Source organism: Saccopteryx leptura, chromosome 5, assembly GCF_036850995.1.
Source record: "Saccopteryx leptura isolate mSacLep1 chromosome 5, mSacLep1_pri_phased_curated, whole genome shotgun sequence".
Lineage (NCBI taxonomy): Eukaryota > Metazoa > Chordata > Mammalia > Chiroptera > Emballonuridae > Saccopteryx > Saccopteryx leptura.
The window spans coordinates 103902232-103929766 of NC_089507.1; the positions used below are offsets into that span (position 1 = coordinate 103902232).

The 27535-nt window shown below is 42.2% G+C and overlaps 1 protein-coding gene across 2 annotated transcripts in view; it reads right to left on the reverse strand.

Annotated features, from left to right (window-relative positions):
- Positions 1-27535, reverse strand: part of FAM107B (family with sequence similarity 107 member B) — a 247216-nt gene that overhangs the window by 69636 nt on the left and 150045 nt on the right. Inside the window, exon 1 of one of the 2 annotated variants that reach the window (XM_066385128.1) lies at positions 25203-25331. The exons of the other annotated variant lie outside the window; for it this stretch is intronic. The gene's annotated coding sequence lies outside the window, so the exon portion shown is untranslated. Of the gene's footprint in view, positions 1-25202; positions 25332-27535 lie in introns of those variants that run through there. 2 annotated transcript variants of the gene reach the window in all.

The following is a 27535-nucleotide window of genomic DNA, read 5'->3' on the forward strand; positions in this document are numbered from 1 at the left end:
TGCTGGAGGGTGATGTACCCCAAACTCCACAGGGCCAGCAGCTCCTGCACTCGGCCTTCCCAGACTTCGTCCTATATCTCTCTTCACCTGACTGCTTATCTGTATCCTTTATCATTCCTTTGATAAACTGGTAACTTGTTTCCCTGAGTTCTATGAGCCATTCTAGCAAATTCATCCAACCTAAGGAGGGGGTTGTAGGAATGTCCAACTTGTAGCTAAGTCAGCATAAATTGTGAGTAGCTTGGGGCCCAACTACTGGTGATTGGCATCTGAAGTAAGGGCAGTCTCTTGGAACTGAACCCTTATCCTGTGGGATCTGATTCTGTCTCTGGGAGATCGAAGTGTGAAAATTGAGTTAAATTGCAGGACACTCAGATGGTGTCACAGAATTCCTTGGTGGGGGGAAACCCCTTCACATCTGGTGTGAGAAGTGTTGTGAGTGTGGCAGTGTGAGAGTAAAGGAGAGACATGGGAGGAAAGACTGGGTGTTTTTTCCTAAAGCGATTAGAATCCTCACAGTGTACTCAACTTTCACTATTCAATCTTAGTTTCTTCCAACTACCATATACCCCCATGTATAAGACGTACACTTTTTCGAAAAATTTGGGGTCTAAAAACTGGGTGCATCTTATACAGTGGTGGTACATTTTTTTTATTTGCATTTCCCGCTTTTTCACACTTGTTTTTGTGCTCACTGTTAAAGACAGTGATTTGTCATCAGACACAGATGAGGACAAGCTAATGGATGGGAGTTTTGACAGTGATGAGTTGTATGAATTTTATGATGAATAAAACTTGAGTTCAATAACTTTATGTAACTACAAGGCCACTGTACTCAAAACAGCCTGGTACTGGCATAAGAACAGGCATATAGATCAGTGGAACAGAACAGAGAACCCAGAAATAAACCCACACCTATATGGACTACTATGATATTTGACAAAGGAGGTAAGAGCATACATTGGAGTAAAGACAGCCTCTTCAACAAATGGTGTTGGGAAAATTGGACAGCTACCTGCAAAAAAATGAAACTAGACCACCAACTTACACCATTCACAAAAATAAACTCAAAATGGATAAAAGACTTAAATGTAAGCCGTAAAACCATAAGCATCTTAGAAGAAAACATAGGCAGTAAGCTCTCTGACATCTCTCGCAGCAATATATTTGCCGATTTATCTCCACATGCAAGTGAAATAAAAGACAGGATAAACAGATGGGACTTTATCAAACTAAAAAACTTTTGCGCAGCTAAAGACAATAAGAACAGAATAAAAAGACAAACTATACAATGGGAGAACATATTTATATTTGACAGTACGTCTGATAAGGAGTTAATAACCAAAATTTATAAAGAACTTGTAAAACTTAATACCAGGAAGACAAACAATCCAATCTAAAAATGGGCAAAAGAAATGAATAGACACCTCTCCAAAGAGGACATACAGATGGCCAATAGGCATATGAAAAAATGCTCAACATCACTAACCATGAGAAATGCAAATTAAAACCACAATGAGATATCACCTCACACCAGTCAGAATGGCGCTCATCAACAAAACAACACAGAATAAGTGCTGGTGAGGATGTGGACAAAAGGGAACCCTCCTGCACTGCTGGTGGGAATGCAGACAGGTGCAGCCACTGTGGAAAACAGTATGGAGATTCCTCAAAAAATTAAAAATCGAACTGCCTTTTGACCCAGCTATCCCACTCTTAGAAATATACCCCAAGAACACCATAGCACTGTCTCAAAAGAAGAAATGCACCCCCATGTTTATGGCAGCATTGTTCACAATAGCAAAGATCTGGAAACAGCCTAAGTGTCCATCAGTGCACAAGTGGATTAAAAAGCTTTGGTACATATATACTATGGAATACTACTCAGCCATAAGAAATGATGATATCGGATCATTTATAACAACATGGATGGACCTTGATAACATTATACTGAGCGAAATAAGTAAATCAGAGAAAACTAAGAACTATATGATTCCATACATAAGTGGGACATAAAAATGAGACACAGAGACATGGACAAGAGTGTGGGGTTTACGGGATGGGGGGAGGAGAGGGAGGGAGAGGGGGAGGGGAGGGGCACAAAGAAAACCAGATAGAAGGTGACAGAAGACAATTGGACTTTGGGTGATGGGAATGCAGCATAATCAAATGTCAAAATAACCTAGAGAGCCTGACCAGGTGGTGGCGCAGTGGATAGAGCATCGGACTGGGATGCGGAAGACCCAGGTTCGAGACCCCGAGGTCTCCAGCTTGAGCACAGGCTCATCTGGTTTGAGCAAAAGCTCACCAGCTTGAGTCCAAGGTCGGTGGCTTGAACAAGGGGTTACTCGGTCTGCTGAAGGCCTGCAGTTAAGGCACATATGAGAAAGCAATCAATGAATAACTAAGGTGTTGCAACCCGCAACGAAAAACTAATGATTGATGCTTCTGATCTCTCTGTTCCTGTCTGTCCCTGTCTATCCCTCTCTCTGACTCTCTCTCTCTCTCTGTTAAAAAAAAAAACAACAAAAAAAACCCTAGAGATGTTTTCTCTGAACATATGTACCCTGATTTATCAATGTCACCCCATTAAAATTAATTTTAAAAATAAAATGAAATATAAAGTGTTAAAAAAATAAATTTTATTTAACACATTTTTTTTCATATTTCGGGTCCCAAAACTAAGGTGCGTTTTATACATGGGAGCATCTTTTTTTTTTTTTCCCCCATGGGAGCATCTTATATGGTATGTATGGTATGTATAAAACAGGAATAAGGATGTTCACTACAAAATTAAAGAAAGTTGCAACGCTCAAAAACGTTGATAAAAAAGCTGAGAACACTGAAAATTTAGTTAAGAATAAAAATTATCAATATGATTCCACTCATGTAGAATCTAATGAACAAAATAACAGATTCAGAGAACAGACTGACAACCTTCGGAGGGGAAGGAGTTTGGGGCTGAGTGAAAAAAGTGAAGTGATAAAGCAAAAGGAAACACTCATAGACCAGGATAACAGCATGGTGATTCCCAGAGGGAAAGGGGCTGGGGGAGGGAGAAGAGGGTAAAAGGAGGAGAAATGCTGATGGAAGGAGACTTGATTTGGGGTGGTGAACACACAATACAATAGACAGATGATGATTTATACAACTGTACACCTGAAACCTATATAATTTTATTAACCAATGGCACCCCACTAAATTCAACAAAAAATTATCAGATCACTGAATATCAAAAGGATATTTTATTAGAGTAAATCTTACCAAAGTATTATGAGATCAGTAATGTCACTTGTATCAAAAACTAGGAAAAAGAAAAACACTGATTTTAAGCAATAGAACAAATGAGTATAATCATGGAAGGCTTTTTTTGATCAAAAAATGATTTCTTTTTAAAAACTTTTATTTCAAAGACATGCTGATTAATATCACAGTGTTTGCCCTTACTTTTTAAATTGATATCTGAGGAATTGAGCTCTCAAGAGGGTAGGAAGGGCCTTGCTCTTACTCAAATCTCAGGTCCAGTTTCCCCTAAAGCCAAGCCCTATAAACTGTAACAACACATCTCCATAGCAGGTACTCTGGGGAAATCAACCTAATGTTTTTACCACAAATGTGAATAAAAAGTCTTTACTTACAATCTATAGTTTTCTATTCACATGCCACTCCAATATTAAAATCTTTCTCCAAATAAACATTTTGAGGCAATTAATATTTCTGTGGCTGCAACAGGCCAGGAAATACAATGAGTTTTATTAAAGTACTATCACTAATATCACCTAAGAATAGTTCCTTTTTCCCCAGTTCTTCCCAACTGAACTTAGTCCTAAAGCAGACACCTATTTTTATGGTGTCCTAAAAATCAGGCCTTATGGGTTCTCAAACTCTAGGTTCAAAGCCAGTACATGGAAGTACAAAGCTTTCTTTCAATCAGGAAAGTTCCCTCAACAGTGCCGACCTCACTTCAACACAGTGAGCAACTAGTTTGTCTAACGTATTTGTTAACTGTGTGTGATTAGCCTCCTTAATTAGGTATCAAGACCCTGAAGAGAAATATCCTGCAGACTTACCTGTGCCCAGGATGCTGGGTCTTTCATCAGTTTAATAAACATCACTTGGATTAATATCCTCCACAAACTCAATCCATTTTATTCATTTTTCTTCACTTGGCCAAATGTCTTTGGGTAATTGCTCAAAGTTAGAAATACAGAGAAGAAAAATCTAGAACAAGTTCCTTCCTTACTGTGAATATCCATTTCCTTTGGAAATTCTGAAATCATACCACTAGGTTATAAATATTACAAGTCCTTATTGAGGGAAAAAAATCCATCACAGACTTGCCAAGAGATGGGATTTTGTCAAATGGTTCACTGTTAGGTCCTGGTTATAAAGAATATAATAGTATTCATTTAGGATCAATTTCCCATAGGAGCCATTGATAAGACAAGAAAAGACAAACAGCACCCTCCATCAGTAGAAAAAATATTTACTCTGAAATACTTGTTTAGCAAAAAAAAAAAAAAAAAATCATGACTATTTGAGAAAAGATTTTCTATTAATTTTTATAGTACCCTCAGGAAAACTCCAGTAACAAACACCTGGAAAAGATCTACTCACTACATTAAGCAATAAGCTCCAGTCACTAAACAAACTGATTTTCTAAGCGGAAAGATATTTCCTTAATTGCTTATAAACAATTACCAATTTGACACACCAAGTTTGAAAACCAGTTTATTAGAATGTACACTTCTCAAAAGGAGGTTCAAGTAGTTAAAGCATCACTTGTAAACTTCCATAACAACCCATGTAAATCTCTGAACACAGGAAGGCACTAACTTACTGAATGCAAAAACTCAAATCCTTTGGAAATAGCAATGCTTAAGGAGCTGTATTTTAATATTCAAAAGTCAGTTATCTGGTTTTCCTATAACCATGCATATTTAGTTTTAAGCCCTTGACTGCAAGGTAACTAAACTCTTGCAATTGGGGAATAAAAAGATAAAGCCAGTAAGGTATTTACCTCAAAACTGTACTCTGATTATTACAAGTTACTACTTCCCTACCAAATGGTTCCTGATATTAAATTGCTTCTCTGAGCTTATCTGCCAAAGAAATTCTACCTAAGCAAGCACAGATATTTCTGTCGGTAGCATTTTTCAAGTAAAAACACACAAAGCTGAGTGAATTTCAAAACCAAGTTGGCTACTCAATACCTTGCATTAAGAGATGAGAGGGGACTAAAACTGTCCTTCTCTAGTTCTTTCCTGAGGAGATCTGGAGTACCTCAAAATAAGTCATATATGCAACTAGATAAACAGAATTAAAAAGTCAAGGCCATACTACTGAGGAAAGAGCAAAAATGTGACACATTCAAGCTAATGTAATTCCCAGATCTGAGAATTAAACATGGTTTTGAGCTTCCTAGTGACCAGGACAAAAACAAATGAATAAAAAGTTATATACTTTTCATTATCAGGAAAAAAACAGTATCTCATCCCCTTCTCAAGAGAAAGAAAAAATATCATGGCACATGCATGCACTAGAGTCTCAAAGAAATCCCCCTCCTGGGTGAGACCTTACACAAGAACCAATGAGAAGAGGGTGGACAATATCCTTTATTCATCTGCCCTCAAAAGTTCATGGATCACATGGCTCTTTTCTATTAAAAACAACCTGTTCAAGACCAAAGGTTGTGCTTGACCTTTAATTTGTTGCCCTTTAATTCATTTTAATTCATGGAAAGGAAACGCTACCTGATCCCCCCCTTTAGCCTCCAAAATTTAACTTCATACCAAGATAGAACTTAAAATAATGCATTCTGCAGCACTTTCTTCCTTATTGAGAAGACCGATGATTCAGTAATCCTGATGATTAAAGGCTATAGAACTCTTACCCTGTGTTGCTTTGGAAGGATAGCATATGGGAAGCCATTTAACCTGGTGGAAGGACATCTGGGGTTACAGAAACCAGTGCTGTAAGAACAAAGCAGAGTCGCCTGACCTGTGGTGGCGCAGTGGATAAAGCGTCGACCTGGAAATGCTGAGGTCGCCAGTTCGAAACCCTGGACTTGCCTAGTCAAGGCACATATGGGAGTTGATGCTTCCAGCTCCTCCCCCCCTTCTCTCTCTCTGTCTCTCTCTCCTCTCTCTCTCTCCTCTCTAAAATGAATAAAAAAAAAACAAAAAAACAAACAAAAAAAAACAAGAACAAAGCAGAGTCTCTGATGCTGGAAACACTGGTTCCACGGACTTTTACATTCTAGCAGCAGGGTGAGGGGAGAAGCAAGGCAGGCAGAAAACAAAGGCGCATACACGCTGCAACAGATCTGGTGGTGTCGAGTCGACAAATAAAGCAGGTAAGAAGGTGTTAGCAGGTCAGGGGGCTGCTTTAATAAAGGGTGAGAGTGAAGCCTCTGTGTTTCTGGGATGAGCTTTCCAGAAAGCGGATCTAGAGAGCCCCACAGGCCCTAGGCAAGCGTGAGCCTGGCTTGTTAGGAAAAACACAACAGAGGCCAATGTGGCTGGAGCCAGCAAAAGAGGCAAGTGCTTGGAAACTAGGTCAGGGAGGTGGCAGGGGCAAGTCCAGCTTCTGATTCACTCAAACCTTGAAGACATAGTTGATTTAGGTCTCACAGTTCCATGCCACTGACCCTAGTGGAAATCAACTGGCCTGAAAGATGCTTACAGCAACCCCCTGCATCAGCCTTATAAAGCCATCGTGAGGGTCCGAAGGGACATCTAACTTGGACTTCACCTGCAGCTGTCCACACCATCAGTAGTTGTGAAATCAATGCCCAGTTACTATAAGAAGACACACTGTAAGGGGTTTAGGATTATTGCCTCAGACTTTGTAAAATACTTGACAGTTTCAGCACTGTTGAACATTCTTTGTGAGAGCAGTTAAAACTCCAGGTTATGGTATGTTAGACAAAAACTCTTCCATCACAGGGCACATTCTCATTTCACCTGCTGCAGGTTACCAAAAGGATCTGAGTGTCCTGGGACACTCCCATTTCAGATATTCTGAAATACCTGCACAGTTATCAAACAATAGACTCTAGTCATGATTGGAGAGAGACAATGACCATATCTCAAGGAAATAGGTAACAGTTCTAAAAACAGTACCAGAGTATTAAGGTGTATGTTTTTATCAATAACATAACCACGCCTGACCAGGCGGTGGCGCAGTGGATAGAGGATTGGACTGGGATGCAGCGGACCCAGGTTCGAGACCCTGAGCTCGCCAGCTTGAGCACAGGCTCATCTGGTTTGAGCAAGGCTCACCAGCTTGGACCCAAGGTCGCTGGCTTGAGCAAGGGGTTACTCGGTCTGCTGAAGGCCCGCGGTCAAGGCATATATGAGAAAGCAATCAATGAACAACTAAGGTGTCACAACGAAAAACTAATGATTGATGCTTCTCACCTCTCTCCGTTCCTGTCTGTCTATCCCTCTCTCTGACTCTCTCTCTGTCTCTGTAAAAATAAAATAAAATAAAATAAAATAACCACATGTTTTTAACACTTTATTGAGAGCTTACTATGTGCAGGCATGTTGCTAATGCAATAGCTGGGTTTCTGTAAAACTCTGTAAGGTATGTATTATTAACCCCATTGTACTGATAAAACTAATAAAGTATAGACCCAGAAGGTGAGCCCAAGTGTTCTGATTCCAGAGGCTGCCAAATCACACTGCTTCTTTACTGAAAGATACTGGATGGAAAAGAAAAACTCATTGATGGAATATATATCCTTTTCAATTTAGCTAATAAGACAGTCTGTGTGTTATTTAACACCCAGAATCAAGACTCATTAGGGAGATATATATACCCTAAAACTCTTTAGGGAGATATATAATTCCCTGTAGTATATACAGGGAAAGAATCTACTGCTTCTTAGTGACTAGTGACAAGAAATATGGAACCACAGTATGGACCACAAAACTCTGAAAACAGGATGCAGGTTCGCCTTCCTGGGCATGCAACCACCCACCCACTAGCCACCCTTCTCTTACATTTTTATATTCTTTCATCTGTGGGAGGTCATAAGCTTATTGCACAGCTCTCCATTTCATTTATTTTTTTAAAGGGGTGATGGAAGTTGTGGGCTTACACCCCACCCAAATCATAAAGATATGATGGGTGGGGATGGAGGAGGAAGAAAAGGATCAGAGCCCATCCAACCTGCACTGCACATTTACTGGCCAACATCAACTACCACGAAGGAAGGGGAAAAGTTCACAATGTAAGTCAGCAGCAACACAAGGAAAGGAAAACACAGAAGCACAGGGTCTCCCACTAGCAGAACAATCTTCTGTATCTGGAAATAGCTGGGACTCTCTGCAATCACAAGGCTGCTTCTTGGGATCTAGGGTCTGGGGACACAATACAAAGCACAAGACAATTCCCCTAAAAAGATCTGCTGTGGTTACTGGTGTTGTTACTGTGTGTGAGCATGTCTGTGTGTTTCAAGGCAAGTCCTTAGGAGGGATGGGTGTGTGTGTGTACATGTGGGTACGTGAGTGTGTGTGTTTCAAGAGAAGTCCTTAGGAGAGAGGGTTTTCAGCTCAGGAAAGGTGGGACTACAATGATACAAAAACATAAGAAAACAGTACCTTTTAAACTGCAGCTACTTCTACAGAGCTCATACTGACAAGACTGACTGAAGAGGCCAAGCTCTCTATATAAGCTTTATGCTTTTATGACTGAAGTCAGCCCAGTCCTTTCTAAACAGAAAGCAACTCTCAGGGTCCGAATCTGGCCCCTCAGCATCCCACCCAGCACAGCAGCAATACCTTAACAAGTACTGACTCTCCATAGGACAAGATTGGGATGACAGAATCCCCACCCTCATTTTCCAATCAGAGATGGAAAAACACAGTCCTAGATCAAGTGACCATAGAGAAATCCATGGTGGAAAAGCACTTCCAAGCAGGGCAGACGAGTCCTGGGCCCTCATCCCAGGACACTCAAGCGTGCAGTCTTTCACTCCATCTCATCATAAACAAAGCAACCTCAAAGAACCACACTGTGCTATGCCACACTGGCATCCAAATCAAATCGTCCATGTGGAACCTCTAGGAAGAACATGAACTCTTTTTCTGGAGGCTGAAGCTCTTACCAGAAGTTACAGAGAACTCCTGCTAAAAGGAACAAGAAATCCATGTGGGGTGCATTACCAACACTCTGGGCTCATACCCCAATTTTTAAGAACTCCAACAAGACTTCTAGTCAGGCTGACCAGTAAAGGCAGGTGAAGCCTCCTCTCCCTCCTCTCTCCCCCTTTCCCTCCCTCACAAGTCCTGCCACCAAGGGACTGGTTACATGGGGCTAACGGTATCCCAGGGAGCCCCAGGGAAGAAACAGAATCTCCTGAGAACCCCAGGCAGAGGTGCAATTACAGGTGCTGCTGGGTGTGACGGCATTAAAGTTTACAGCATTAACAGATCGGTGCCAAAACAGTCGATGAAAACATAAACCAAGAAAGAAAAGAACACTGAAAAATGTAATGCAGAATACTCTTCAGAGTTCAAATAATAAGGCAAGAGATGGCGGTCAAGCTCCCAGATGAGGCAAGTAAGCCTTAGGGTTATCACAGAACCTCACATCAGACAAACCTTTAATGAGGACCTTTCCTCATACACACAACAGTTCCCTGCAACCATGAGGTATGTTCACGGGATGGATATAGTATTTGTCAATCAAACCAAGTCTGGCTGCAATGAGTGTGGATGAAGGCTCTTTACTTGAACAAAAAAAAGACAGGAACCACGCTCACTCCAGACACAACAGGAGGCACACCCGCCGCATGTGTGAGGTACACAGGTGGGCCACTCTCCTGCAGTGAACTGCTGACCCTGGAAGACTGTTGTTTCGGGGTGTAGGGCTGCCCTCACTCAGCAGTCAGTTCCCATGTTTACAGGAGCATGTGATCCCACAAACGAAGTGGGCGAGAACCCTTACTCAACATCACTGTGAACTCCTAGTTACTGGTGACCTACTGACCTCCTTTTCTCCTCTACTGGTTCAGATTCCTGACCCATAGCTTCACTCTCCTTTCTAATTGTATCTCCCTCCTTCTACCTCCATCCTGGACACTGAACAACTACCTTCTCTACAGAACACTTCTTTGTTTCTAAGAACCTTGCCTGCCCACAGATTCTAAACCTCTGATAACTGTAGCCATTGCTATGGGCCAAATGTTTATTCCCCCAAAATCAAATGTGGAAGCCCTAATTCCCAATGTGATGGTACTCAAGGGTGGGAGACTGGGAGATGATTAGGTCACAAGAGTGGAGCCCTCATGAATGGGATTAGTACCCTTACATGAGATATGAGAAAGATGATCACTCTCCACCATGTGAGGACACAAGATGGCCATCTACAAACCAGAAAGTGGGTCCTTACCAGACAGCAAATCTGCCAGCACCTTGATCTTTGACTTCCAGCCTCCAGAACAGTGAGAAATAACTGTCTGTTGTTTTAGGCCACGTTTGAGCCAGCGGTCTCTCTCCCACTCTGCTATCTGGCCCTAATCCTAACCAGCTCCCTATTCCACCACTGCTCATAAAACTGGCTCAGCACTTCAGACACAGAAGGCCTATGAGACTGGTACAGGTGGAACAGGTAGTCATCCTAAACCTGAGGCAAACTCTCTCAATTGAGTCCTAATAAAATTGAAAAGTTTTGTTCTACTGGGTGAGTAAAAACAATCATGTATGACATCATATCCAGATCCCATTTGGGTGCAGCACACATAGGGAGAATACCAGCATCTGTTGACGTATGTGCAAAAACTGTGCCTAATATTCCCCTCGCAGAGATGAGAAAACACGCTCAGAGAGGTAAAAGAGCTTACTACACACCACCAGGTCCATCTAAAATCAGGTCTGCGTTCTTCCTAGGATGCCAATGTTCAAACTAACAAATGATAAAACACTTGAAAACACCTTGTGGGGCATGGCAATATGAAAAGCATCCTTCCAAAATTATGGAAAGAACTCATATATTTAGTTAGAAATATATGATTGTATTATTTTTAATTAGAAAGAAATTGCTTAGCCCTAGATGTCAAAATGTGGACAACAGAATACAGTCGGCAAAGACAGCTCTCACACGTTTAAATAAATACCTAGGCTTTTGTTTGTGCTGTACTTTTAATGTTTAATGTTTTTAATCTTTGGTATTAGTGTAAACAAGAACTGGAAACACACATCTAAAAAAGAAAGTTGCTTAGGATGACACAATTTTGTGAGGTTTTTTTAAACAAAAAACAAAAACCTTTTTCTACAATAAAATCACCATCATCACCCCAGTAGCTAGGAAGTTTTTGTTTTTGTTTTTATTCTTTTGTGGTGACACTGTCAGCAGATGGGGCAGATAGGGCAACGCAGGTGAGAGCAAAGAAAACTACTGAACTAGGAATCTGGAAGAGAGCTCTAGTCCCAGATGCGCACTGAGCTGGTTTCACCCGAATGCCTGAGCTTGGGTTTCCTCCAGGAAATCCAAGCACTCCATGTCCCTCTATGAGGCCTTGTCCCCATTCAATCCTACTGACTACTGTGACTGTAGTGACACACTTCAGAGAAACCATGGGGAGTGTATTTAAAGAGGACTATCAAATGAGTCATCTGTGAGTAAAAAAAATTTATTTCCATTTAAAAAGTCATGTTTATCTACAGGATGTTAGCAGAGAGAACACTTTACAATCATGCTGAAGAGGGTATAAATAGGCAGTATTTGTAATTAGTGAGCCATGAGCCATGGTTCACCAAGAAGCACATGTATGCAACATGTGGCAGACTGCATTTGCAAGCTGTTTGGTTTCTAGCATGCATGAAGTGGAGGAAAGAAACCAATCTTGGTGGATCCAATCATTACAGAGTCTAGCTGTACTTGCGAAACAGGAAGCTTGTGAAGAATAGCAATTTAGGGCCCTGGCCGGTTGGCTCAGCGGTAGAGCGTCGGCCTGGCGTGCGGGGGACCAGGGTTCAATTCCCGGCCAGGGCACATAGGAGAAGCGCCCATTTGCTTCTCCACCTCCCCCCCCCCCTTCCTCTCAGTCTCTCTCTTCCCCTCCCGCAGCCGAGGCTCCATTGGAGCAAAGATGGCCCGGGCGCTGGGGATGGCTCCTTGGCCTCTGCCCCAGGCGCTAGAGTGGCTCTGGTCGCGGCAGAGCGACGCCCCAGAGGGGCAGAGCATCGCCCCCTGGTGGGCAGAGCATCGCCCCTGGTGGGCGTGCCGGGTGGATCCTGGTCGGGCGCATGCGGGAGTCTGTCTGACTGTCTCTCCCCGTTTCCAGCTTCAGAAAAATACAAAAAAAAAAAAAAGAATTGCAATTTAGACTCATATAAAATAAACAAAAACACATGGTATATACATGGATCACTGCAAAGCCAACTGTCTTTTGGTTTTACTACAAATTGTTTAAAGTCACCATGGTTCAGAACACAAGAGACATGCAAGAGGAGATTTTCCGGGACTTGACCAGAGGTACTCATTTAATGCAGATCATAGAATCTAACAGCCACCTCTGTGGCACCCCTATCAGTCTGTGCAGGCAGCATGGACAGAGAAAAAGGTGTGTCTCCCAGTCTTAAGAAATAAGAGGTTGACCACACTCAGAAAAGCAACACCAATTGCCTTATCCTGTTTTCAGAGGGCTGACTTGTCACCTCCGTTCCTCCCTGCCCATCACCCTTCACACACTTGCTCCTAAAAGTAGACTCGCTCTTGATGACATCTCTGCCACAGGACAGCCCAGGATGTGACTGAGGGGCAGGGGAAGAGAGAGGAGGACGAAGAGGAAAAAGACAATGAGGCTCTCATGTGAAGCCCACCACAAGTCAGTTCCTTGGTGATGTTTACTGTCTTTAAAGGATAAGCAGTGGTTATTTTAAAAGAACTAAAGGAATTCTCTTTTAAAGCTCTGTGTTGGTACAGAGTATTTACAAAAGAAAGAAGCAATCAGTTCAAACCTACCTAGACAGCTTTTCAGAGTCCTGAACCATCTATCACCTAAAAGCTCTTTTAAATGCTAAGAGGCCAAGCAAATTACCAATTATTTACATATTTATCATAGCTAGTGTGTTACTTCCAAATAAATAATTTATTTACAATAAATTCGAGCTGGCAAGTTTAGTCTAGATCTTTACAGTACATGAAAGGCCCTGAAAAGGCAATGTTTATGGACAGTTAGTTAGGAATAAGGCATTCCTTTAATAGGTATAATAAAGTTAAAAATAATAATAAAAAGGAAGAAAAGAAGGAGTACAGTAAATGGCAGTGCCATAGAGTAGATAAGCACACACTCTGTACTGAGTATATCTGAGTTCTGTGTGATCTTGGGTAAGTTACTGAATGTCTCTATGCCTCAGTGTCCTCAGTAAAATATAGTCAATTAGAGTCCTACGTCACGGTAAGAATAAAAAAAATGCACGTAAAACATTTACTATGTGTGTCAAACACTCAAATATTACTGATTGTCAGCCTGGGATGAGTTTTAGTTCCAACTCTACTAATAATTAGCATGTGGTCTTGGGCAAGCTAGTTGACACATGTGACCATTGATTTATTGACCAAAAAATGGAGTCTAGATTAAATGAGCTCTTGATCTCCATGGCTTCTCCAAGCTCAACTCCCCATGACAACGCAATAGAGTTTATAATTTCAAATTAGTTTTAGTTTGTGGTTTACACACCTTTTTTATGACTTACCTGGTCATAGTCAAGATTTATTCATACAAGTGTGTGGTCACAAGCACACCTCTTAATCATGAGGCTATGTTTACAAGAATCATAGAACATGCTATCCTTTTCACAGTGTGGTTTCCAGGAACACACTGGGCAAAAGGCAGGTGTGCATATGCTAGGAATAATCAATTATTTCCATTCCAGTGGCCTTCAAGTGTTAAGGTTGTCCAAAAATCAGATTGCTGGTAGTATGTCCCTGTGTGGCCTGGCAGTGATTGAGTGTACATAAATTCAATTCATTTGCTATCACCAACCTCCTTGAAGGGGCTCCCAATTACTCCCTCCTGGAATCACTGCAATAATCTATCCTTTCAACGTTAACAATACAGTCAAAAGTTGACATAAGAGGTCCATTTCTCTTATATATACCTTGGCAGAACAGAAACAAAACCAATTCAGATTTATCATTCTCTTCCTGTGTTCTTAAACTTATCAATGACTTTTTATTTTAAAAACAAAGACAACACATAAAAGTCCTTACCTATCAGAAAATTTTAAATGATTACTGAAAAAGATAATCTATTATGGTCTGTACCATCATGTAGAATTCTCTATCTGATAACCCCATGTTCTAATATCTTAATTCAGGCACCCAAGTTATGTAAGCAAAAGAATTAATATAATATATATACAGACAGACTTTAACATTGCTGCTACACAAGACTCATAATAAAATTAACCTGACATGATAACATTCACAAAAAACTGTGGAAATAGTAATTAGCTCTAATGATTGCAAGTATTCCCAATGCTTGGATAAAGCCAGGCCAATCCTTCTTCTCTAGATATCCCTAAGATGTGTCAATGTTGACCATTTTTCCAGACACCTTGTCCAGTTTAAATCTCATTTCACACTCTATTAACATGCTCATTAGGAGAAAAGAATCAATAACCTCTAATGAAATAATTACTTCGGGCAACAGTCTTCAATAGATGCTAAACAGATGTTGGGAGAAAGGTGGATGAGGAAATTCACAATGGACAGATCAAAGTGCCACCCCATCCACCTCAATCAATATATCAAGGGAGACAACCAGACATTTTCCTGAGATGACGAAACATGCAGCACACAACATCACCAACAAACTAATCTTGCCTAAAAATCCGGACACGAATCTAATTAAGCTTTAGTGTTGACTTCCTCTTTACAGAAATAGACTAGTGGAACAGGTTTAAACAGAAAATTCAGCCAAGTCCAGAATGTGGGACATTCTACAAAACAAGTGACCTGAGTTGTCAGCAAATCAATAGTGTACGGAGGAAAGGATGAGGGAAGAAATGTCCTAAAGTTAAAAAGCTTCGAGAATAACTGTAAAAAGATATTTTCTAACTAACAGAGGTGAAATCAATGCTGGGGAGACTGGGAATTCTATACTCACCCCTTGATATCTGCTGTTCTAGAACTGCACATTCAGCCACTCCCTGACTGCAAAGAGCAGGGCCCATCAGCAGAACTGGCCATACCCAGGTATCCAGCTCCACACAACAAGGGGAAATCCTCAGGTAAAACGACTCAGAACATTCATGGTTGACAGAACAAGAGGGAATTTACAGGTTACTCTGCCAGTAATTTTTGCCAACAGGTATCTAGCAGCCCCAAGTTTCATCTGAAATCCATTCATGCAAAAAGCATAAAATCACTGTTCTGAGAAGGTAATGACCATCTGAAGCAAAAGGAGACCTATAAATTGAGAGAGAAGAAAACGAGATGGGCAATACCCAGGTGATAACTTAGATTCTGCATTCTTGAGTGGTATCCACCTCAGCACCTCTACTCCCTGGAGCACTTGGTATTGTTTAGCATTTTTGTCTATCTTTTTTTTTTAATTGAGGTATAACTTATGCAAAGCAAAATGCATACACCTTACATACACAGCTCCTTCAATTTTTACCTCCTGCAATTATAATTTCCTTTGGTTTGGCTTTCCAGTATAACATCCCCTTTCTTCAAGACTAGTGCTGGTCAGAAGCAAGCCTGGCATGCAAAAATAAACACACTGGAACCTGCTTCCAACTTCTGAGCCCTGCATCCTGGTGGCCGTGCAGCAGTCTGGCCAGGACACAAAGAATAAAGTTGAAGAGAATCTAATGGCAACTAAAGATATGGCTTCTTTACTGCACTTTTTAAGTCTCTACCTCTGCCCCCAAACCCTACTTCCCCAAAGCTACAGTTCAAATCATAGGGATTTTAACCTACCGCTCTCTGGAACTGTCCAATGGGTTTGGAACAATGGTTGCTCACTCGTGGTAATTTTGAAGACCTAGCATTTTTACTAGTTAATCATCTTTTCAAACATAGCAGACTCCCCTGTGGTTCTAACCATATAAAGAGATTAGAAAAGATATGAAGGAAACCTTTTTAGATCAAAATTTAATGCTGTTAATTTTTTACTCTTAAAACCAGATATTTTAAATTATTTTAAAATGCCACTTTTTAAATTTGATATTTTGAACTAAGAAACTGGGACTATAGTTAAAAACCCCTAAAGAGGACAGATGTACTACACTTAAAGGGTTAATTTAATCGTGCCACAATTCCATTTTAAAAAATCAGGAAGCTATGACACCAGTAAAAAATGTCTTACCAGAGACCAAGGGCAGAATACTGATGTAAAGTTAGCCCTGTTCCAAAAAGGTTATTGCTCAGCATGGCTAACATATATAACTAGTTCTTACCAAGCTACTCGATAATCTTTTAAAAAATACATAGACTAAAAGATATGCAATGTTTAAAATCTTTTTAAATTTGGTAGGTATTTATGATACACAAAGACTTCCTCTGCATTAGGGAATATGAAATCTTCCAACATAGATTATATGTGAATAGGAAAAAAAATACTGTTTAAATATAAAATTGTTACATGAAGGAGAAAATGTATTCATAAAAAACATAATTAGATAAACATCATAAAAAATGCATGATGCCTAATTAAATGCTATTCATTAATGAGGCAACAGCCTTGAGATACTTCGTACAAAAAGGTCATTTCTGGTAAATATAATATTTAAAACACAACTCAAATACAGAAGCTCTGCCTAATGACATAATTATGTGTTTTCCATTTGGTGCTACCCTCACTCTATGCCTAAGAAAGCTACTTCACAAATGGACCACTTTAAGACATTATCATCTCCACATGACAATGCCAAAATCAAAATACAGTATAAATAATTCTCCTTAAAACACCAAGTATAGATTTGCCTGACAAGTCAATTATTCCAACTGGGATTCCAAGCCCCTTCTGAAGATAAGTCAAAGTTTTATAGACACAGTTAAGGGAACACAGAGATAGGGCCCAAGTTTGATACCAGTTCTTACAACATTAGGCAAGAATTTTCATCTCTCCATGCTTTAGTTTCCTTCCTCATTTGTGAAACACTGATAATGGTACTTACCTCGTAGAATTACTTGAAGACAATGTAAGATAATAAATGAAACCATGCCTGGCATAATAGTGAATATTCAATAAATGCTAGCTATTATTTTTATCATCATCTCAAGGCCCACCTCAGTGGAAATCATTTTCATCGGCCCAGAGTACCTCTTTCCGACAAGGGCAAAGAATATGCCTTAAAAGCAAATATGTTGTGCAACAATGGATACACCTTAAAAACATTCTATGAAATGAACAAAGCTAGACACAAAAGGCCACCTACTGTATGATTCTCTGTATATGAAATTTTTCTAGAAAAGGCTCAGACACAGAAGAAAGATTAGTAGTTACCCAAGATGGAGGCTGGGAAAAGAACTTGACTGCAAAGTCTAAAACTGGACTGGGGTGATGGATGTTGTTGGGAAAATAGCTGTGTTAGGCTTGCTCACTTGTACTTTGCCTGATTGGTGCTTGAGCCCGTGGCAGAAGCACATGTGTATTCTCCCTGTAAGGCTAAGGATGCTTGCTCTCAGGGGGCTGGTGGATTGCAGATTGCCTTCCCGCCACTGTGAGGGGCCATTTTGCTGTTTCTTTGCCTGAAAAGCGGTTGGCCCTGCCTGTTCACTCAGTCGCCCTTGCAAGACTCTATTAAACGGGAATGGCACAATGCTTTCTGGCTCCATAGTTTCTCTCCCACCTGCCAAAATCCAATGTGAATGGCCTCGGCCACTGACATTACACTTGCTGATAGCACAAATTTACTAAAAATGATGCAACTATACACATAAAATGGGTGAACTGTATGATATATAAGTTATTCCTCAATAAAGCTGTATTAAAAAATGGATGTGTTTTGAAAGTGTTGCACAGTATAACAGTTCACGCCAATCCATTATAACAAATTCAACTATTTCCACAGTACAGCAGAAACAGGTGAGAACACAAGGCTTGGGCAAGAACCAGGCTTGGCTTCTAATCCTGACTTTCTTCCTAGGTCAAACCTCTTACTTCTGACTCGGTTTCCACATCTTAAAAATGGGAATCATAACAGCACTGATGTTAGAGTATTGTGAGCATTACATATCTTCCCCCAGGTTTCCCTAATCAGTAAGTGAGTAGCACTTCATCCAGGTGACTAGACTTAAAATGTAGGTGTCACTCAAGATTGGGAGGGGCCTTGCCCCATTAAAAACACCACCTCCTCTCCTACCAGAGTCTACCCCTTCGACCTGATTTACTTTTCTCATAGCACTGACACACTAGCTGGAATCCTATTATCTATGTATTTGCATTCTGCCTTCCCATGAATAAGAACTCCGCACAAACAGGGATTTTGTCAGTCCTACCCGTGCCAGATCCACAGACTCCCAGAGTCTGGCACAACACCTGGAATACTTACTAAATGAATGAAGAAATTTCACAAAGCCCTGAACACAATGCCTGCCAGGAAAGAGGTACTCAAGAAGAGTTACGTGGTAATAACAAAAATAATATTACATTTATTATTATATTTCACAGACAAGAATATGGACGCTCTTCTATGTTAATTGACTAACCCAGGTGGAACCCTAAGTCTGACAGTCTCATATTTCCAGGATGTGTATTTCCAGTCCATGAGTGCAGAATAACTGATGTTCCCACCATAGCAGGAACCTAGAGGATGGTGAGCCAGTTCTCTTTACCATTCTGTTGCCTCTTGTCACCTTCAAAGAGGCAGCCTTATCCCAGAGGGTGGCCCTCATGCAATCAGAACCCTAGGGCAGTCCTGACACTAACAGCTTACAGGTATGAGTGCTCCACCAGTTATAAAAAACAGGCTTTGATTCCACTCTTTTTTTTTTTTTTTTACAGAGACAGAGTCAGAGACAGGGATAGACAGACAGGAACGGAGAGATGAGAAGCATCAATCATTAGTTTTTTGTTGCAACACCTTAGTTGTTCATTAACTGCTTTCTCATATATGCCTTGACCGCGGGCCTTCAGCAGACCGAGTAACCCCTTGCTGGAGCCAGGGACCTTGGGTCCAAGCTGGTGAGCTTTTTGCTCAAGCTGGCAACCTTGGGGTCTCGAACCTGGGTCCTCAGCATCCCAGTCCGACGCTCTATCCACTGCGCCACCGCCTGGTCAGGCTCTTTTTTTTTTTTTTTAACAGCTGACAACATTTCACTCCCAAGACACTGTAAGAGTTGGGCAAGTGTGATTGTCTCCATTTTACTGATGAGGAAATAGAGAAACAATCTGCTTAAAAATCATATACTAATAAGTAGGAAGCTTAGGCCTACAATTCTGAAAATTTAAAAAGACGAGGCCTCTCTCTTTCCAACACTCTATAGTACCCTGGGCATTCATTAAAAAAGGAAAGAAAAAGGACCCTTACCACAACAACCTATTTCAAATAACATTAAGTTATAAGGAAAAGAGTATTACTTTTTAAGTCCTGCTACATATGCATATGCACAATGACATTCTTAACTTCCTCTAGGACATGGGATTTTAATACATGTACATCAGACATTTATAAAGAACTGCTGATTATGCATACTGCAGGAGTTTATAATATGACTGTACAATTTTATAAACTCATTAGCATGCATCAGCCCAGAGGTCTGAAAAACCTGGATAAAATGTGAGATTTAACGTGCTGTGTTTCATATATTAATAACGACACAGAAAAGCTTCTGCCAGTGTCACAGCCCTCTCTCCTATATACTTTATTATGACAAAATCTGTGTCCCAGAATAGAATGAAACATGCCATTTCCAATATCAAAGCCAGGTTATCTTTATAAAACTCCCAAAGGCAGAAAGGCACCCTGAGGAACCAGGTGAAGAGAGAAGGGAGAAAGTCACCCACATGTCCCTCATCAGTAACTTGGCATTACTGCTGCTAGGTTACTAAAAAGTTGAGTCAAAAGACATGGGCAATAACACAAAAGCCTAAACACCCTGGCCAGCCATGTCAGGGACCATGAGTTTGGGGTTTCATGACCTTGCATTTGCCCTCACCTTGCTGTAAGAGGTATATCTTACTAAGTTTGCCTCACAATTGAGAGCACGAGAGTTGCCAGGAGTTCTGTGACTTGCTGGAGGTCACAACACCGGAGTCTGATCCTAACTCAGAGCGACTGACTTCAAAGCTTTAAGTCGTTCCCCTACACCTCATTAAAAAATGTACCGTTTCCCAATCCTACCCCCTTTTAGTCCACGGCTGGCACTGTGGACGGCTATACTCAGTAAATGTTCCAGTGTAACATAAGTCAACAATAACAACAAAAAAGGACAATAGAGAATGAGGTGACAAAATCTTACAGCTTGCATGTACCCACAACCAGCCAGGGTATGTTTAGCTGGTCTGCCTGCATATTTTCCATCTTGTTTTTGGAGAATACTTGCCAGCACATATACAACCCAGAAGGCTCTCTGGCTCAGCAGTCCTCACATAAGTCTTCTCATCCTAAGGACTGCTATGGATTTATGATCTACTAGCAGGAATAACACCAGACAGCCCAGAGGCTCCTGCACTTTAAGGCCTCTAAACAGGATTTTCTTCACACTCCTAAACCCCAAGACTTTGCTATGCATAGGTAACATTACTGCCATCAACCATGCCTCCATCCCACCTCCTCGTACACACACAACACTACAGAGCACAGAGAACGGTCACTGCTCTGTACCAGCTGCGTCATTCACAAGAAACCTTTGACAGAACCTCACCCTGTTAAAGAGCTCACCTACTGTGCTGAAGCAAATCTCCCTGTTTCTGTACCTCTCCTGTGTTCCTTCCTATACTTCACCTGAGTTTGAAATATACATATATTATTAAATAAGTCTTGCCACAATTTCCCTACAAACCTGTGTCAAATCTTCTCATTTGTACCAGAACCTCTGGTAGTCATAGATGCAGTCGGTTACCATCTGCATAAAACTAGTCTTCAACGTCTGGGAATTTCTCAGAACAGTTCAGGACACCACTACCCCACAACTGCATTGAGGTTTACCTTCAGAGGGTACACTGGAACAATACCACTTCCCCAGTCCTTCCTCTAGAAAAATCTGAACAGCCAAGATCCTTCCAACTTGCTCTTAAACTGATGAGCCCTGAACAAATCCTACTCATTTCCCTCCATGCTTCTCCAAACCTGGCCTTCACCTAATAGCCAGGAACCCTTATCCAAGGCCTTCTCTGTGATTTACATTATCATTTCTGAGTTATCTTAATTCACGAAGTGCTACTACCCCTCTCAGCTCTTAACTGTCATTAAATAATTTTTTGCATAATTTTGTGCAGTTCTTTAAATATCTCCCTCGCCTGTCCTGCCTTGAGGGACCCCATCAGTCTCGTCACCCAATGTTAGGCCAGTGCTGGCGCACAAGCAGCTCTGTGTAAATGTCTGTTAAATGAAGGAGTGAATGAAGAGCAACGTCTTCCCTCTCAGTCTGAGAAACAACCATTGTAGACCTACCATGACTAAATGGCAACCTACACCAGTTTGCCAAATAGGTGTTTCCTTTACTGACAGGGTACTGGCATCAATATCAGATGGGTAAACGTGCAGATGCCTTCTGCCTGAGCTTTAAGTACGGTATATACTTAGCATAAGGAAAAGTTCAGATGGATAAGGCCCACCACTTCTTGCACTAGAAAGGAAAAGAGAAGAAAAATGTTTTGCTTCAAGAAAGAAAAACAAAAATAGGTCTAGATTAGAAAAGGAAATTACACAAGAGAGTGAAGGGCAGTCTCACCCAGTCACCCCTGCCCGGCCGTGTGCTGCGCACAGACTTCGCAGGGCAGAGCGGCTTCCCCTCCCAGCGTGAGAGGCAAAGCAGACTCGTGTCCACAGCTGCTTTCTCTGCACTTAAAGAAAAGTAATTAACGACCCCCCAAGATATCTGGGGACTTCTACAAGTGCCTGAAATTTAGATTTCACATAACCAAACTTCTTGACCCACAGAGAATTTGGGGGGGGGGGGCAAATAGGACAATTAATAACAATAAGCCATAATACTAATCACTACACTCCCTCTTTTTTGGAGAAAAGTCTTCCAAACCCTTGACCAGCCCCCCAAAAAACAGTAAAAATCTCTTTCACCTTTACTTTAAATAATTGAGAAATCAAAGGAAAGAGGGAAAGAAGGGAGGGAGGGAAGGAAGGGAGGAGAGAAGGGGGAAGGGGAGGAAGGGAAGGAAGGAAGGAAGAAAAGAGGGAAGCAGGAAGGGAGGAGGGGCAGTGTCTATCCTACTCCAGTTCAGGAACAGGATTTCTCATAGCACTACTCTCAAGCAAAAAAGCAAATCTTCTTTTAAATATTCCAGGAATGGACTCCCCAGTTCACAGGGATATGAGGCTGGCCAAGTAGCCATAGCAAGGCCGTCACACTGGGCCACTGCCAAACTTTTTCTCCTCTCTGCCAGGCAATGTTACAAAAAAAGAGTGAAACTACTGAACTCTGACCTCAGATCCCGCTGCTTACGTTGCCCAAGGCCACAGAAGGTTGAAAAATAAGATTTAGAGGTTCTAGTATTTTCTATTCAGGTTTCTTCTTTGACTTTTCTATGTAGAAAGGTACCATTACTTCAGAAGGAATGCTGATCACCACAGACTACATACTTCACACATTCATTTACATGTCACTACTGCACAAACGTAATTATGCGTGCAGATTAAGAAGCCTCAAATGAGAAACAGGAACAAAGATTGCACCTGATAGTACATAACCACAGCTTCCTTCTTTAAATTCTTCTAACTTCAAAAAGTATTGCATCATCCTCATGATCAGTCTACTTCTAAACAGTTGTCTCCAAGAGCTTTTACTTTGCACATTGAAAAAATAAAATATTTGAAAATTTTACAAGTGGAAAATAAAAGTATATAATGACAAAAGCATTCAATGGTTAATCTGGGATTGAACAATGTTTTGGTTTTTGTTTATGTTTTGGTTTGGTTTTCACACAAAAGACTCATAAGGAATTCCCTTATTTACTTACTCAATGCAAAGTCTTTCAGAAGCAAGCATGTACCCAGCTATAAAACCACTGATATCCTTGTGCTACTGATATCCTTGTGCTACAAAAACAATTCTTTCCAATATTTATCTCCCATGAATCTCAATTTTAATTTTTTTTTTTTTTTTGTATTTTTCTGAAGTTGGAAAAGGGGAGGCAGTCAGACAGACTCCCGCATGCACCCGACCGGGATCCACCCGGCATGCCCACCAGGGGGTGATGCTCTGCCCATCTAGGGCGACGCTCTGTTGCAACCAGAGCCATTCTAGAGCCTGGGGCAGAGGCCACAGCGCCATCTTCAGTGCCCGGGCAAACGCTGCTCCAGTGGAGCCTTGGCTATGGGAGGGGAAGAGAGAGACAGAGAGGAAGGAGAGGGGGAGGGGTGGAGAAGCAGATGGGCGCTTCTCCTGTGTGCCCTGGCCGGGAATCGAACCCAGGACTCCCGCACACCAGGCCGACGCTCTACCACTGAGCCAACCGGCCAGGGCTTTCAATTTTAATTTTTAAATATGTTTAAAGCTGAAAGACAGATTTCTATTTTAAAATAGTCAATCCTATCTACAGCCATACCACCCTAAACACGCCCAATCTCGTCTAAAAATAGTCAATCTCAAAGTATTGCTGAAATCTAAAGAATAGAGTCCACAAAACTTATTGGTCAGTCTACTGTTCAAAAGTGGAACTTGCAATGTCTTTTCTTCCCTCCCCTTTCTGTACAGGTGTTTATTTGCAAGGGTATAAGAAAAGATAGTTAAACAACTTGTTGATATTAATCCTGTGTGGAAGTGGCAAACCACTACTGTAGAAATATAGTTTATTCAATATATTTTAGTCTGATGTGACTGGTAAAGATGACGAATCGGTAACTCCCTCATTTGTTCACACATTCTCTCTCTTTCTCTCTCTCTTTCATACACACACAGACACACACACCATAGCTGCCCAAGTCACACATCAACCAAAGATGTCTTCATCCTCAGGTTGTGTCTTGGTGGTTAGGTACGTGAGTGAATTTTTCTTAATGTACTTTTTCAATTTTTAATAAATATATATAACTTTGTACTTAAAAGTTTTAAACGTAAAAGTACTAACACTAAGAAATATCTAGAAATACACTCATTCCAATAAAAAAATGACTGCTCTACTGGCATTGACCAAGTAAGGTTTTGGAGGGAAGGGAGTACATGGTACCTTGGCCGAGACAGTAAGATGGGCAATCTATCCTCTCAAGCGGATCCTATTCACACTTCACAAGGGGCTTTACCGAACCCTACCCATTAGGTTAAAACTTAGCCATCAGCATCCATGTCATCCCCGAGGGACCTGGAGATGCTTGGGGAGAAACTGGGAACCCAAATTTTAGAATTTCTTAGGGGCAGACACCATCCAAAATACTGGGTTCACTGGAGCAGTAGGAGAGGAGATATGTCAAAATGAAAAAGTTACTTACAGCCTGGAAACAGTGCCACTGTCATCTTTAACCCAGCGGGGCAACCCCCCGCGGCCCCTCCTTTGTTTGCCCAGGCGGCGGCTCCCTCGGTCTCCAGAGCCCGCGTCCGGCCGCCCGGGGCAGCGAGGGGCGAGCCGGGCGCCGAGGGCTCGGCATCTGGCCTCGCGTGGCGAAGGCAGCGGGCAGCGCATTCCCGATCCAGACGGGGGTCTCTCCATTTTCAGGCCCGAGGACGCAACAATAAGCCAATCGGCGCGGCAGCCCGGGCTCCTCTCCCTCGCGGCGCCCCCTGCCTCCCAGCACCCCGGGCCCGGGGTCACCACCCCGGGCCCCCGCCACGCCTCGGCCCTGCGCCCTCCTCGCACACGACGCCGGGTGACCAGCGCGCCCAGCATGCCCACCGCCCAGGGTCAGGTCGCCTTCTCGCGCTCGCAGCAACCCCCGCCTCAGAATCCGTGCCGCTCGGACCGTCGGCCGCGGGGAGGAGTAGCCCGGCGGCCCTGCCCGTCCGGGGGTTTCTGGGGCCGGGGCTTGGGGCAGGGCGGGGGCCGCACAGTCTCCCGAAGGGCACCCCGCCTCCCCCGAGCTCCCAGTCTTTGTGTGCAAAGTAAGTGCGGGAGGCGAACCTACCTCAGCGCGCGCACAAAGGCGCTCCGCGCTCTCCTCGGCTCTCGCTCCGGGGGCTGCGGCGGCGCTCAGCGGCCCCGACGCTCAGGGTGGCTGCGGTGGCCAGTCCGACGTAGCGCGGCTCTTTCACACTCCGCGGCCCCGCGCGTCGGAATTAAGTGGAGGGGCGGGGCGAAGCTGCGGAGGCCCCGCCCTCTCCCCACCCCGCCGCGCCGCTCTGGCCTGGATCCCAGCGTTCCCACTGCCGCGTGTGGAGTATGGGCTGCGCCCTGCGATGCGGGAGCTCCGAGAAAGTCTGGGGATTTGGTTCCGGGAGGTTTTCCTTCTGCTGTTTTAGTTTCATTGACTTGGGAAAGTCTCGAAAGAGGAGAGGGAATGTTGAAAGGACGAAACTGTCAGCAAATGGGAGAGAAATGAGAAATCTAAGGTCGGTGGCTGACCTCCATCTCCAGTCCGCCCTATATGCCTGTGACGCTCAAAGAGGACTGTCCCCATTGAAATCTTGCTACTACGTCACGGAAAACTCAGAAGGAATTAGGAGGAAAAGGAAACAGATCTGCTGTAATTCTACAAATTTCAAACTGGAGTTTTAAACCCAGTGACCTGGGAATTTATTCATATTCCTCACACTCTTCCACTCCCTCCTCATCAAAAGGTAATTGGAGATTTTAATTTGTGCTCAAGAAGAAAAGAGTTTGTTTTACCTCTTTTTCTCTTGATTTTCTTTTTTCTTTCGATTTTTATTTTTTTATTTTTTTATTTTTTTTAGCTCTCTGGCAGTAAATTAGTTCTCTGCCCAAGCCTAAGACTTAAATTACCATCTACTTAGTAGGTCCAACAATGGGAGATACCCATTTCAGAGTCACAAACAAGGACAGCAGATTGATGGGCTTTAGATCAAAAGTGATTTAATTTTCTTGTAATCAGATGAATTAGTGTTTATTCATTGGGAAACTTTTCTGACTAAAACAGCTTGGTTCATGATTACACAGAGTAGTCCTATCAGTTACAGATTTCAATAAACAAATTACTCCAAAGGTGCTCAGAAGCCACATCCCTTTAAGGGACTGGCCATTCTTAGGTCTCTGAAACCCAACGAGGAAATCACCAGCCACAGGATTTAGAAAAAGAAAAACTACTTCTTAGCCCGAGAAACTGCTTTGGGTACACTTCATTCCCAGCTCTTCCTACCAGTCTTCCTTCTCTCCCCATCCTTGCATTGTGCTGTTTTTATTCTTGACAAAGGGTCCACAAGTCACCAGAATAGAACCTGGGATCCAGACCAGATTTTTCCTTCCCTCCTCACATGGGATTCAATTCCAAGTCCTGTGCGTTTTATAGGATGCCTAGATAGCCCCATCCCCATCCCATTGGCACTGCCACAGTTGACCTCTAGCATCTGTCACCACACTGTGCTACTGGTCTCCCAACTGTCCCCAGACACACACACCCTTTTCTTCCAAACTGCTTTTCCAATGAACTTTCCAAATGCAAGTATGCCCAGGTTCTTCCTCTTCTTTTTTTTCTGCATTTTTAAATTTTTATTTATTTATTCATTCATTTTATAGAGGAGAGAGAGAGAGAGAGAAAGGGGGGAGGGAAAGGAAGCATCAACTCCCATATGTGCCTTGACCAGACAAGTGCAGGGTTTCAAACCCACGACCTCAGCGTTCCAGATGGACGCTTTATCCACTGCACCACCACAGGTCAGGTCGGTTCTTCCTCTTCTTAAACAGGGGTGCTCAATTTCTATTACATGATCAAGTCCAAGCATCTTAGTACAGTATCCCAAAGGTCAGCATACTTCTTGACATCACCGTGAGCCCTTTCAACATTCCCCAAACATGTAGGGCAGGGGTGGGGAACCTATGGCTCATGAGCCAGATGTGGCTCTTTTGATGGCTGCATCTGGCTTGCAGACAAATCTTTAATAAAAAAAATAATAACGTTAAGAATATAAAACATTCTCATATATTACAATCCATTCATTTCCTACTGCTCATGTTCATGGTTGCTGGTGGCTGGAGCCGATCACAGCTGTCCTCCAGGACAACACCAAATTTTTATTGGATAATAGTTAACGTACACGGGTCGTTGTATGGCTCTCATGGAATTACATTTTAAAATATGTGGTGTTCATGACTCTCTAAGCCAAAGAGGTTCCCGACCCCTGATCTAGGGCTTCACTCAGCCAAAGTGCTGTATTTGCTAAATGGCTCTGTTCTATTAATATGAAGATTGGATGAAAAAATCTGTCACCCTTCCCCATGCCTTCCCTCTACCTAGCATACTTTAACTCCCACCTGCTCACCTCCTAAGAGTTTCTCTCTTCTCTG